The following is a 14,188-nucleotide window of genomic DNA, read 5'->3' on the forward strand; positions in this document are numbered from 1 at the left end:
CAACTTCCAACTTCCAACAACCTCGCAGACCTGGTCCACTCGATTCAGTCTCGAAATTCCCAGAAGGCATTGCTTCATTTTAACTTTTGCAAACAAATATTCAAATAAAAAATGCAGTTTGATTGCGTGTTCCAAGTCCAGTGCTAAAAGAAAAGTGGACAGTGAAAATCGGCAATTTGAAGAACAATGGACTGAAAAAATTGCATTCCTTCTCCCTCCAACCAGCAAAAGACCCATGTGCTTAAGGAAATAACAAATACTCTCTGGCTCATTAACAGCCTGTCATATCCCTTGATAGTGGAGTGAACTACAAGTGACAGGCAAACAGAAATCATTCAACAGGTGTAGTTAGGTCGCACAATCAGCATGTGACTGACAACAACAGAAGAGCCTGTCAGAGGTGTTATTTATGTGGCCAGTGCTGTCACAAGGCCAGAGTTTGGTTTAAGAAAATAACTTAATAACTAGCTGTACACTGACAGACTTAAACCGCTAGTAATGCAACAGATACTTAATGGATTATGTGACCAGGAATTATGGACTGAGACAAAAAGGATTAGTTTTAAAACAAAGCAGAATTTATTAATGATAATAATAATAATGTAAATACTGTGATTAAAAAGAGTGGAAGATAATGCTGCCAGACAAGTGGCCACAATTGCACAGAGTGAGGGAAACAATCATAAGGGGACAGAGTACTCACCAGGCTTTAATCAAACACAAGATCTAGGGGTGTGAAGCACAGGTGAGAGACTCTGATCACCAAACCCTCCACCATCCGTGTGACCATGTTCACTGCTGGCCGACAGCACCTATACAAACAAAGTATATGTATAAGAAAACAGAACTATTACACACCGCTCCTTATTACAGCTTCTCTTTTGGCTCCCAAGTGGCTCCACAGATTTTTTTGTTGCTTAAATTAATTAATTACCCAAAAAATAATGAAAGATGGTGTGTAAAATGAATTACTAATGTACAAAACATACATTATATTGAATGTTTATTATTAATATGGCTTATCATAGTAACATGGAACAGAGTGCTACAAAAAATACATTTTAAAGTACATAGCCTTTGCACAAACTGTGTCATAGAGCTCTGGGTTGTGGGTCCAGGTGGTTGTGGTGGTGTAGTTGCAGTAAACTGGTACCTAGCAACAGGTTCACTTGCTTGTTTTTTTTTCTTCCAACTGCACTGATGGATGTACAGTTCTAATGTGCCTGTGCAGGTTATCTGTAGAGACTGCTCTATTTGAGATTTTAACCTTCAGTACTCCACACTCACACTTTCTGCGTTTCCTGCCGTCTATCATTTTCTTACCAAGGTTAGAAACAATGATTTTGTTCTTCAAACTTTAAACTAAGAACTCATTATAAAAATAGATAATTCTCTCACTTGTTATATTGCTACCCTTGAGGGGCACTTATAGAAAGGAGGCTAGAGGGGTAACTGCAGTGTTAGCTAGAAGTGTAGGGCCAGTGACAAGGCTGCTGATGGGTAGGACAGAGAGAAAGCAAACCACATTACGAAACCACATTGCTGCGGCCGATGCACCGATCCACCTGTCAATCTCACGCTCCATCCTTCCCTCAATCGTGAACACGACCCCAAGATACTTGAACTCCTCCACTTGAGGCAAGAACTCTCCCCCAGCCTGGAGGGAGCAAGCCACCTTTTTCCAGTCGAGAGCCATGGCCTTGGACTTGGAGGTGCTGATTTTCATCCCAGCTGCTTCGCACTCGGCTGCAAACCGCCCCAGGACATGCTGGAGGTCCCGGCTAGAAGGAGCCAACAAGACAACATCATCCGCAAAAAGCAGAGATGAAATCCTGTGGCTCCCGAACCAGATCCCCTCCGGCCCCTGACTGCGCCTAGAAATTCTGTCCATAAAAATAATGAACAGAACCGGTGACAAAGTCCAACATGCACCAGGAACAGGTTTGACTTACTGCCGGCAATGTGAACCAGACTCCTGCTCCGGTCGTACAGGGACCGTACAGCCCTTAACAGAGGGCCTCCGACCCCGTACTCCTGGAGCACCTCCCACAGAATGCGAGGGACACGGTTGAAAGCCTTCTCCAAGTCCACAAAACACATGTGGACTGGTTGGGCAAACTCCCATGAACCCTCGAGCACCCTGCGGAGGGTATAGAGCTGGTCCAGTGTTCCACGGCCAGGACGAAAAACCGCATTGTTCCTCCTGATTTATAGTGTATTTTATTATAAAAAGTAATTTTCTGGCAATACTGTAGATGGTCTAATGTGAACAAAATAAACAAGTCAAGAAAGGAAACATTTTGACTCCTATTTTCCCTCAGAAAAAAAAACAGAAAAATACAACAATCTACTGCCTGAACACAAGTGTCTGTATCTGACTGAATTCAGACCAGTTTAATCTCCTTGTTAACTCACCATCAAACACACTTAATTTAAACTGGACTCAAACTGAATCACAGTCACCAGAATAGTGTTGGTTTGCCTCCACAATCACCGCTGGTTCAGTCCGAATAAATCCTTGGTTCTCAGTAACGTGAAAATATTATGTCCCAACATGCTGATGATTTCTGACTTTCTCTCTGCTCTCTGTCTTTGCCTGCCATGTCTTCTCGTCCCCAGAGTCATAATCCTTTTTTAGCAATGGAATTTGTTCTGAACCATTTTAGTATTTGTGTCTCTTCTGAACCAGTAACATCAAATCACACATGTACTTTATTTAGTCTTGTGTTTTCCCTTATTTTAGATTGTATAAAAGTTGTACTGAATGAAAAATAAAGCGGTGTTGGAGGAAGAAGCTTCCTGAAGCACTCACATATTATGAAGCACAATGCTGACATCTGCTGGTCCACATTAAGTCTACAACTAGTGGAGACTTCAAACATTGAGGCAAATATAAATCTCATAAATGTCCCAATTTGTTACACAGTTCAATAAACTTAATGAGACAAAAACAGACTTGATGCATATGTGCCCAGAAATACGTGGTACAAGTATAGTTCGGTTTTTAACACATCAGCAGTTATTATTTAAGTGCTCTGCTCTGAAGATTTCCATTGTGAGGAGACAGGCAATTTCATTTTGACTTGTCTATAAGGAAGATAAAGACATAAATGACTCAATAGTATATAAGTAAATTAATAAGCCATTTAATGGACCAGAATTGTTACAAATGTTACCCTTGTATTAAGTCAGCTATTTATTTAATGTCCTTCTTAATTTTGATCACCATCTAGTGGACAGACATACTTTTAATTTCTTTGATAATGACTGGGTTTCTGTCTTAGATAAAATGTCATTTTAATCATAAAAATATAAGTACTGATCCAAACACAGACAAAGAATCAACATTAATCTGATTATCTCTTTAGGCAGTTTAGGGAGACAAACAAGGAATTCTAAACTCTTCTGATTGGTTGAGTTTGTGCCACTGGTTGGACCGGTTCTGATGTCACTCTGATGTTTTCACACATGGACTCTGAAGTTATGAGGGTGTGACGGCGTCCTCAGATCAGATACACACAGACACCAGGACTGACCAGAAAGAAACAAGCAGCTTCTTCTCTCCCAGTGTTTCCTCCACGTGTGAAGCTGGAAAGTGTCTGTAAGTTGACCTGAGGTGAGTTCAGCAGGTGAGAATCCTTCTAGACAGATGTGGACATGTTTGATTATCTCATCACTCTGATCACACTGTGCTGTATCACTGTTTCACTGCACATGAGAAATGTTTCTGCATGTTGTTAGGCAATTGAATTTGTTTTTACTTCCATGTGTGCATTCATTTCTGTTTAAGTTAAAAGACATTTTTTCGACAGTGATCTGCATGTGTCCTTGTTCATGCTTAAAGCAGCTGCAGCGAAGAAACATTCAGAGAATGTCAGAACTGGTTGGACAGAGTCTGTCAGCTCGGCTGCTGGTGCGCTAAGTATTTTGTTTGTGACATGTTAGTGAGGATGAACACTCAAATGTCCTGGGATGTAAAACTGATCATGCTGTTGTGTGTGAAGGTGTGAAGGTGTGGGCTCTGCTATGAATCAGTGTGAGGTTCGAGAGGAGGGAGTTCCTCCCTCTAAAATCACTCTGTGTGGGGAAAATGACAGCCAGGCCAAATCTCAGAGGTGAGACCACCATCTCTACTTGTCTACCACTCAAGTCACTCCACCATCATGATTCATACTCAAACCTCTGTGTCTTGTGTTGAAGGCAGGAGAAGCAGCGACGAGACTCTGCTGGACCTGGACCTGAACATGGACCTGAACATGGACCTGGATCTGCATCTGCATCTGGACTAAGCTGTGTGTCTGTCAAGAGCAACCAGTCTAAGGAAAATCCTCTCCTTTTTAAAAGACTTTCTTCTGAAATACAGTGAGTCAACATACAGTTACAAAAGAACACAACTGGACATTTTCCAAAAAAAGAACATGAACATATTCAAGTGTGTCACTGGTAACATTAACAAACATCCAGATGTTAAATGGATTTATGTTTCTACAGAGTTCTTCCACTCTACTGACCGCTCAAAGTGCTTTACAACACCTGTCACATTCACCCATTCACACACATTCAGACACTGATGGTGTACAAACTACACTGGTTTTAGATATCACACCTGTTTTGATTGTACAATATTCAAATAAAAATAAGTTTTCTTAACAACCTCAAGGTTTTTCTGATGCAGTGACTAAAAATCAGTGCTAGAATGTTCTACATGTTGATTTGACTGAATGTTAATAAACGAAATAAATTGAAAACCTTCAAATCACTTTCTCACAGGATATCAACATCTGTTCAGGATAAGATTCATAATGTATCACAGCACATAATGCAGCATGTTTCTGTTTTTGCATTTTCTCCTCAGAGTTCATCAGGATAAATCATTGACCAGTGGTCAGCCTGAGCCGCAGCACCACACAAACCTGGTCTCCATATTTATGGTGCGTATCGATGTACAAGCACAGATACAACTGCTACCTTCAACAGCCATGAATCATTATTAACATACGGCCCAAACAGAGAATCTCTTTGGGTGTTGCTAAAAGTAGAATATTAAAGCATATCATTAAATTGTGATGTTCATCTGCTCTGTTAAAGTTACAGTATTACAATGCTAACGCAAACTTCACTTCCTGTATCTGTTTTAAATAAAAACCCTTTCAGTGGACAGAAATAAAGGCTCAAAATCTACTGTAAATGTATGTAGCACACACTAGAAACACACTAGAAATATTAAATGAAGGGTTAGGGTCCACAGTCAAAGCTAAAATAACAGCAAAGGATATGAAATATATTCTGATATTGTGGTTCCAGCTGGAAAATTGTCAATAAAAGTTAGTTTATTCCATTAAAAGGACAAGCTAATTGCTAGCTAACTTATCTGGTGTTAAAATCACCAGGACAGGGTTCATCAACAGTGTGATCTGTGTAACAGAGTAGAAAGATTACATTTTGAAATACAGAAAACAGGATGGAAGATTATTAGCTCCAGGTTTTGTGCTGTTTTCAACAACTTTAAATGGAATTGTATATTTACATTTTAATATTTTGCAGCTGCTTGAAGGGAGCATTATCCGTTTCGTGAAAAACGAGCTGAAGAAGTTCCAGAGGGTCCTAAGTCCAGATTACCCAGAAGGCTTAGAGAGTCAGAGTGAAGATGAAGAACAGGGGATGAGCGGCAGCAGTGAGGCCATTCTGAAGATCACTCTGGACTTCTTGAGGAGAATGAAACAGGATGAGCTGGCTGACTGTCTGCAAAACAGTAAGATACTGTACAATACTAGGGTATTGTTTGTAGAATTTTGAGGAAAATAATTCATTGAATCCATTTTGGAATAAGGCATACCAAAATGTGGAAATCGTGAAGTGCTGTGAATACTTTCCAGATGCACTATACAACACATTTAGAACATATCAAACCAGTATTCCGCAGATATACATACTTTTGCCATCATCAAGTAGCATTGATGTACTGATTTATTTGGTGTTTTATTTTTCAGAGACTCTTGCTCCAGTGTGCCAGCGTAAACTCAAATTTAACCTGAATAAGAAGTTCCAGTGTGTGTTTGAGGGAATCGCTAAAGCAGGAAACCCAACCCTTCTGCATCAGATCTACACAGAGCTCTACATCACAGGGGGAGGGACTGCTAAGGTCAATAATGAACATGAGGTCAGACAGATTGAAACAGCATTTAGGAAACCAGACAGACCTGCAATCAGATGTAACGACATCTTTAAAGCCTCACCTGGAAGAGATGAACCAATCAGAACAGTGATGACGAAGGGAGTGGCTGGCATCGGGAAAACAGTCTTAACACAGAAGTTCACTCTGGACTGGGCTGAAGACAAAGCCAACCAGGACATACAGTTCACATTTCCATTCACTTTCAGAGAGCTGAATGTGCTGAAAGAGAAAAAGTTCAGCTTGGTGGAACTTGTTCATCACTTCTTCACTGAAACCAAAGAAGCAGGAATCTGCAGGATTGAAGAGTTCCAGGTTGTGTTCATCTTTGATGGTCTGGATGAGTGTCGACTTCCTCTGGACTTCCACAACACTGAGATCCTGACTGATGTTAGAGAGTCCACATCAGTGGATGTGCTGCTGACAAACCTCATCAGGGGGAAACTGCTTCCCTCTGCTCGCCTCTGGATAACCACACGACCTGCAGCAGCCAATCAGATCCCTCCTGAGTGTGTTGACATGGTGACAGAGGTCAAAGGGTTCACTGACCCACAGAAGGAGGAGTACTTCAGGAAGAGATTCAGAGATGAGGAGCAGGCCAGCAGAATCATCTCCCACATCAAGACATCACGAAGCCTCCACATCATGTGCCACATCCCAGTCTTCTGCTGGATCACTGCTACAGTTCTGGATGATGTGTTGAAGAACAGAGAGGGAGGAGATCTCCCCAAGACCCTGACTGAGATGTACATCCACTTCCTGGTTGTCCAAGCCAAAGTGAAGAAGGTCAAGTATGATGGAGGAGCTGAGACAGATCCACACTGGACTCTAGAGAGCACGAAGATGATTGAGTCTCTGGGGAAAGTGGCTTTTGAGCAACTGCAGAAAGGAAACCTGATCTTCTATGAATCAGACCTGACAGAGTGTGGCATCAATATCAGAGCAGCCTCAGTGTACTCAGGAGTGTTCACAGAGATCTTTAAAGAGGAGAGTGGACTGTACCAAGACAAGGTGTTCTGCTTCATCCATCTGAGTGTTCAGGAGTTTCTGGCTGCTCTTCATGTCCATCTGACATTCATCAACTCTGGTGTCAATCTGCTGGCAGAGGAACTAACAACCTCCCGGTGGTCTATTTTCTTAAAAACCAAATCACAATTAACACGCTTTTATCAGAGTGCTGTGAACAAAGCCTTACAGAGTCCAAATGGACACCTGGACTTGTTCCTCCGCTTCCTCTTGAGTCTTTCACAGCAGACCAATCAGAATCTCCTAAGAGGTCTGCTGACACAGACAGGAAAGAGCTCACAGACCAACTAGAAGACAGTCAATTACATCAAAGTCATAATCAAGGAGAATCCCTCAGAGAGAAGCATCAATCTGTTCCACTGCCTGAATGAACTGAATGATGGTTCTCTAGAGGAGGAGATCCAACAGTTCCTGAGATCAGGAAGTCTCCCAACATACGAACTGTCTCCTGCTCAGTGGTCAGCTCTGGTCTTCATCTTACTGTCATCAGAAAAAGATCTAGATGTGTTTGACCTGAAGAAATACTCTGCTTCAGAAGAGGCTCTCTTGAGGCTGCTGCCAGTGGTCAAAGCCTCCAACAAAGCTCTGTAGGTGGAATGTTAATAGATAAATTAATCATATCAAACACATACTGTCCTTTATTGATTCAAATTTCTACATCACTAATATTCCCTTCAGGCTGACTGGCTGTAATCTGTCAGAGAGAAGCTGTGAAGCTCTGTCTTCAGTTCTCCATTCCCAGTCCTCTAGTCTGAGAGAGCTGGACCTGAGTAACAATGACCTGCAAGATTCGGGAGTGAAGCTGCTGTCATCAGGACTAAAGAGTCCACACTGTAAACTTGAAACTCTCAGGTCAGAAAGGATTTGTTAACAGATTTCTTTTTGCAGTATAAACTGCTTTACACTTATGATAACACCAGGGAACATAATGCATGTCATTAAGTTGTATATACTATTAAGATTTAAAATTCTATTTTTACTCTTTTGCAACAGGACTGTTGTGAGGAGGCATTTCCTTGAATCCAGCCTTTTGTTTTGTCTTTTGTTTGTTTTTGGTAACTATTTATTTTTATTCATTTGACTCTTCTTTGTAACTTGTTTCCAGACTGTCAGGCTGTCTGGTCACCCCCTCCCATCTGAGAGAACTGGACTTGAGATACAATCATCCAGGGGACTCAGGAGTGAAGCTGCTTTCTGCTGGACTTGAAGATCCAAGCTGGAGACTGGACACGCTCAGGTATGGACTGAAAACAAGCGCTAATACACTACTTTGGATATGCAGACAAGTTGAGTAACACCATTTTCTGTTGGACAACATGACTCCTGTTGGATAGAAAATCAGTCAAAAGGAAGGGTGTAACATATCCATGTTGTCATGATCAAAAATAATATTCTATGTTTCTGTCCCTAGGTTGGAAAATTGTGGTAAGCAGAGGCTGACACCTGGTGTGAGGAAATGTAAGGGAAATGTAAGTGTGTATTTGTTTTATGGCAGAACAGCAAATATAATTAAATCTTAATAAGGGCCCTCATGAAATATTGATTGATGAGTTGAATGGTGTCATGACTCCTGTTTGTGTTGTTCCTTGTTTCTCGTTTCTGGTTTTTGGGGTTTGATTCATGTCTTTTTTTTGTCTTGTGTTCTGTGTTTTGTTTTTCCATGTCTTGTGTCTCATGTCTTGATTTTTCCATGCCCTCATGTGTCCTTTAAGTTTCTCCTATGTTCTCCCCTCTGGCTCCCTCTGTCTGTTGTCTTGTTCCCTCCTGGTCTGTTCCTCTGTGCTCTTCCCCCTCATTATCTCACCTGGCTTCCTTCCTCCTCTCTCCTCACCTGTGCCTCGTCATGTCATTAGTGTCTGTGTATTTAGTCTCTGTGTTTCCCCTCACTCTTTGTCCAGTCATTGTTTCTGTCTGCTGTATTTTGTCTTCGGATTACCCTTGTTCCATGTTCCTGATCCTTGCTCCTGATCCTGTTCATGCTTCTGTCCCGTTTTGGTATGTTTTGATTTTGATTTTCCCATGTTTAAGTTGAACTTTGAATTTTTGGTTTGTACTTTGTCTGGCTGTTTTCTGTTGCTACTTTGTCTTGCCCTTTAAGTTGTTACTTTGCTTTTTTGCCCTGATTTTGTCTGCTTTTGTTTTTTTTTTTGTAACGGCCTTATTAAAGCTCGCCTTTTGTTCTCCCTATCCTTGCCTCCCGAGTTTACTGCGTTTGGGTCCACCTTTCCCTTTCCTAGATATCCCTTTTAGAGGTAAGATCTTTAGCCCGAGCCCGAGCCCGACCCGGCCCGAAATTCGGGTCGGGTCGGGCCTAAAATGTCAATCATTACGTTCGGGTCGGGTCGGGCTCGGGCTTCTCTCTCGCTGACTTTTTTTAAAATAAATATATGTTTATAAAAATGTATACTAAAACGATGTGTGGATACTAAACTAAGGAATACTTGTTGTAAATAAATAATTTGGATAAAACAGAGAAGGCGGCGCTGTAAGGTAATTGCTATATAACTACTACTAAACAGGAGGCACAGAGCAAGAGCACGCTTTGCGCACGGCTTTGCGGACATTTCGTGAACGTAAAATACTATGGGATAAATTGAAATTTCGGGTTTGCTTCGGGCTCGGGCCTGCAAATCAAGTTAATTGGTCGGGCTCGGGCTGGGTCGGGCTTTAATGCCTGCGGGCCTGGGTCGGGTCGGGCTGGATTTTTTAGGCCCGATCTTACCTCTAATCCCTTTTACCCCGACCTGACAAATGGGAGTACACACCGATCAGCCACAACTTCAAAAACATTGACAGATGAAGTGAAGAACATTGATTGTGTCATGGTAACTTGCAAAGGTGGCAAGATGTGGATGTTGCTTTGACAGGGACCACCTACCTTAATATTGTTGCAGATCAAATACACCTCCTCATTGCAATAGTATTCCCTGATGGCAGTGGCCTCTTTCAGCAGGATAACGTGCCTTGTTGATGAAGTTTCTCTGTCATCAAGGTCATGGTCTGCCGTCTACAACCAACTGTCCTCCTATCTTTCACAAAACAACCTCCTTGGCCCTAACCAGTCAGGCTTCAGGACTGGTCACTCTTTGGACTGCCCTCTTTGGATCTGTCAGTGTCTGTCAAGGACGTCATAGTATCGCCTATGTCGATGGTGAAGAACCTGGGCGAAACCTCAACGACAGATTATCATGTGCCCTCAACATAACTGCTGTGGCCCAATCCTATAGATTTGCCTTCTACAATATCTGCACGATCCGGTCTTTCCTCACAAAGGATGCAGTGAAACTCCTGGTCCAAGAGCTGGTCATCTCCTGCCTGGACTACTGCAACTGTATTTTGGCTGGACTCCCAGCCTCTGCGACTAAACCATTGCACCAGAATGCTGCAGCACCCCATTTTCAATCCACCCAAATTCTCCCATGTGACCCCCCTCCTCCATGACCACCACTGGCTTCATGTTGCGGCCCACATTTGATTCAAGACGATGGTGCTGGCCTTCAAGGCTGTCCACAGAACTACACCTATCTACCTCAAAACACTGGTCAGATCATATGCCCCAGCGCTGGGTAATGTCTTAGGTGGAGACAGAGGAGGTGGCCTAAGACAAGACATACTTATCACCCACCTACAATGTTGTACTGAGTTCTCACCCTAGAGAACTTAACAATCATTCACACCTGGGCTCACCCAGCCCTAGCACCCCACATTAAGGATGGTTGGGTCAACAAGCCACACGTGTCCCTAACGACTCTTTAAGGACACTCCCACACAGATTTTAAAAGGCTGCAACTCCCCTCTAGTTAGTTTGAACTGAAGAAGCCTCTTGGATGAGTGGTGGAACATCTTCAAGAAATTGAAACAAGTCCAGTTGCCTATGATACAACACTAAGGATAATGTGTATTGCAAAAGTGAAATGATGTACTTCCATACATAAATACGCAAGTACATACTGTAGTAGGTGGTTTTGAATTTAGTCTCTAATGAGAACTCAAGCCATTGCAATGGTTCGTTCAACTAAGTTCAAAGTTAAGAAATGGTATGGTCCACTTTCGGGGCGTCTGCAAGCATGAATATGGTAAACACATTGGAACATAAAGGTTAGAAGGATAAAGAATGACTCTTTTAGCTTGGTTCAAGTCTTAATTAGGAGGAGTCCTGAGCCACAGCTGCCCTAATAACTAAACCAACAACTGTTTTTTCTTTAGATTCAATCTACAGATAGCTGTTCAGGAACATGAATGTGCTAAATACATTCTGAGCATTTAACTGTTGTATCTAATGATTATGTGCTGCTGTGTTGTGTTTGTTCTTTTATTATCAGTTGCATGTGAACTCACACTGGACCCAGACACAGCATACTGGAAGCTCAAACTATCACACGACAACAAGAAAGTGAGCACCGACAGAGAGTACCAGCCATATCCTGATCATCCAGAAAGATTCGACTGCTTCTGTCAGCTGCTGTGTATGACTGGTCTGACTGGTCGCTGTTACTGGGAGGTTGTGTGGAGAGGAGCAGTTCATATCGCAGTGACTTACAGAGGAATCAGAAGGAAAGGAAACAGTGCTGACTGCAGATTTGGGATGATAATCGTTCCTGGAGTCTGAGCTGCTCAGGTGGTGGGTACTCCGTCTGGCACAATGACAGAGTAACAGATCTGCCCCTGCGCTCCTCCTCCTCCTCCTCCTCCTCCTCCTCCTTTGGTAGAGTAGCAGTGTATGTGGACTGTCCTGCTGGCACTCTGTCCTTCTACAGAGTCTCCTCTGACTCACTGATCCACCTCCACACCTTCAACACCACATTCACTGAACCTCTTTATCCTGGGTTTGGGATTGGAATTGGGTTTGGCATTCGGTCATCTGGTTCTGTGTCTCTGTGTGAGCTGTAGAAGGAAGAACCTAGCGAGAGTGCATCAACACTGACAGTTCTCAGCATCTGGCTGTTTATGCTCCAGATGTGATCCAACTCAGACAGGAAAAGTTTGTGCTTTAGCATGATGTCGTTGAGAGTTGTGTTATCAACATTTTTCATGTCATACAAGCATCTATACACTCATGTAAATGTGGTAACACATGCTTTATATGGATGTACTTCATATACTTTAATTACTGGACTTCTCCATGCTGTTCTTTTTATCCTAATCGCTCTGTATATAGAGGAGCAGTCGATGGCTTTTTCAGGGCCAATACTGATATGGATTAGTAGAAATCAAGGAGACTTAAAATGGACATCCGACATTTATTTGGAGTAAAGATGAAACTCTTTGTGTCAAAGTTTGGAACAACCAGTGATGAAATAAATGGAAGAACAATTCACTCAAGTACTGTTCTATGTCTGTCTACGTCTTCTAAGTCTGAGATACCACTTGAGCATTTACTTATCTTTCTACTTCTCATACATTCTTTCAGAGTATCGTTATCTGTAATTTTTCTGTCAGATTTCAGATTTAATAACCCAATTTAAATGTGCTATTGTGGCTCTGATGCAGCATCCTCTCACACAATGCCTTGCCCACATCACTATCTGACTGATAACATGTCATACTTAACAGTCTATAAACACAGAATAATATGAATCTGCAAAGTAACTACTAACTGAAGTTATCAAATAGATTTTGGAGGGGACTTTTTAAAGTAGAAGAAGAGGGAAATACTCGAGTGGTACCTCGAGATTGTACTTAAGAGTAGTAAACTGTTTTTCTGACATTTTGACACAGAGTTTTATCTCTACTGCAAATAAATATCTGTCCCAAGCATTGTTTTCACTGCGGTCACAATAGTGTCTCTCACACTGAAGGGAATAGGCTACCTTCTCAGCTAAAACAGGTCACTTTATTCTGTAAATGTGACTTTGGCACCTGACAGGTGGTTTGTGATTTATTTTCATGAGTAATAAATAACTTTTCTAAAAAAGATACAATAATAATTTACTCAGCTCAGACTTGTTTCATTTTTTATCTTATTATTATCTAATTATAAAGAACAGAGAAGTTCCAGATTTATCACTTTATTTACCTCCAATGTGCTCTTAAATAGTTACATATTAACAGTATACAAAATCAAATGTATTGCCATATGCATATATGTATATATATGCCATGTATTGCTGGCAATGCCTATTTGGGGCTATTATAGAAATTAACCTGCATACTGCCATTAAAATTATCCTCATCCTCCTCCAACCATTCATCCAAACTGAGGCCACCAAATAAATCCAAATTAACAAACTGATCCATTTTGTAGCCTGTTTTTCTGCCGTTTCCTACTCCAGCTGTGACAGTTACAATGTTGCCACAGACTTGGCGGAGTAATATATTGAGTAATGAGTCAGGCGTGCTGTCATGCTGAGCTGAGCAGTCTTGTTGACCAATCAGATTGCTTGGTCGGAACTATTTGTTGTATGATATACTTTAAATGACATGAGAGCTGAATGGGTATTGTTGACCTTCCCTGTATGGACATGCAGTCATTTCCTGACGATTTGTATTCAGTTAACTCATCGACTGTAACTATGACACTGCAACAACCCCACTGATGCCACAGGTGTAAAGATGTTATTCAGTTGAAATTGTGAAGCCTGACAGAATTGTGTTCCATATTATAACTTTTGTTGTGTTGTTATTGTGTCTTTTTTGTTCACCTGACATGGCAGCTAGCATAAATGCAGTAAAGAAGAAGAAAATACTTCATATGTTCTTAGACTGTTGGTGACTGTGGCAGAGAGAAGGACCCTGGACAAACTGCTGTCCATACTGGACAACACCCACCACCCTCTGCACAACACCTTCAGCAGGCAGAGGAGTGTGTTCAGTGGCAGACTGCTGTCACAATCCTGCTCCACCAACAGACACAATAACTCTTTCGTCCCCCTGGCCATCAGACTGTACAACAGCTCGCAGTGATGTCAGGAAGCACAATAGACAATGGACAAATGCACTCAAAAGCACTCATCTTTTATAGCCCAATTTAATTTAACTGTACACCGTCCC

General features: G+C 41.8%; 1 pseudogene; it reads left to right on the plus strand.

The window, feature by feature from the left end:
- The first annotated feature begins 5,538 nt into the window (after positions 1-5,538).
- On the plus strand, positions 5,539-14,023 carry LOC119012753 (annotated as a pseudogene).
- The last annotated feature ends 165 nt before the right edge of the window (positions 14,024-14,188 follow it).

The sequence above is a fragment of the Acanthopagrus latus genome, chromosome 22, assembly GCF_904848185.1.
Source record: "Acanthopagrus latus isolate v.2019 chromosome 22, fAcaLat1.1, whole genome shotgun sequence".
Classification (NCBI taxonomy): Eukaryota; Metazoa; Chordata; class Actinopteri; order Spariformes; family Sparidae; genus Acanthopagrus; species Acanthopagrus latus.